Source organism: Sinocyclocheilus grahami, unplaced genomic scaffold (assembly GCF_001515645.1).
Source record: "Sinocyclocheilus grahami isolate Dianchi unplaced genomic scaffold, SAMN03320097.WGS_v1.1 scaffold87.1, whole genome shotgun sequence".
Taxonomy (NCBI): domain Eukaryota; kingdom Metazoa; phylum Chordata; class Actinopteri; order Cypriniformes; family Cyprinidae; genus Sinocyclocheilus; species Sinocyclocheilus grahami.
Window position 1 is genome coordinate 2182803 of NW_015505266.1, and position 707 is coordinate 2183509.

At 30.0% G+C, this 707-nt stretch overlaps 1 protein-coding gene across 1 annotated transcript in view; it reads right to left on the bottom strand.

The window, feature by feature from the left end:
- Positions 1-707, bottom strand: part of LOC107586968 (aryl hydrocarbon receptor-like) — a 42137-nt gene that overhangs the window by 38257 nt on the left and 3173 nt on the right. The gene's annotated exons all lie outside the window — the stretch shown is intronic.

Here is a 707-nt window from a genome sequence, read left to right on the forward strand (position 1 = left end):
TCTGTCTGTCTGTCTGTCTGTCTGTCTGTCTGTCTATAATCTGACTATCTATCTATCTATCTATCTGTCTATAATCTGACTCTATCTATCTGTCTATAACCTGACTCTATCTATCTATCTATCATCTGACTATCTATCTATCTATCTATCTATCTATCTATCTATCTATCTATCTATCTATCTATAATCTGACTATCTGTCTGTCTGTCTGTCTGTCTGTCTTTCTGTCTATAATCTGACTATCTATCTATCTATCTATCTATCTATCTATCTATCTATCTATCTATCTATCTATCTATCTATCTATCTATCTATCTATCTATCTATCTATCTATCTATCTATCTATCTATCTATCTATCTATCTATCTATCTATCTATCTATCTATCTATCTATCTATCTATCTATCTATCTATCTATCTATCTATCTATCTATCTATCTATCTATCTATCTATCTATCTATCTATCTATCTATCTATCTATCTATCTATCTATCTATCTATCTATCTATCTATCTATCTATCTATCTATCTATCTGTCTGTCTGTCTGTCTATAATCTGACTCTATCTATCTATCTATCTATCTGTCTATAATCTGACTATCTATCTGTCTGTCTATAATCTGACTATCTATCATCTATCTATCTATCTATCTATCTATCTATCTATCTATCTATCTATGTCTGTCTGTCTGTCTGTCTGTCTAT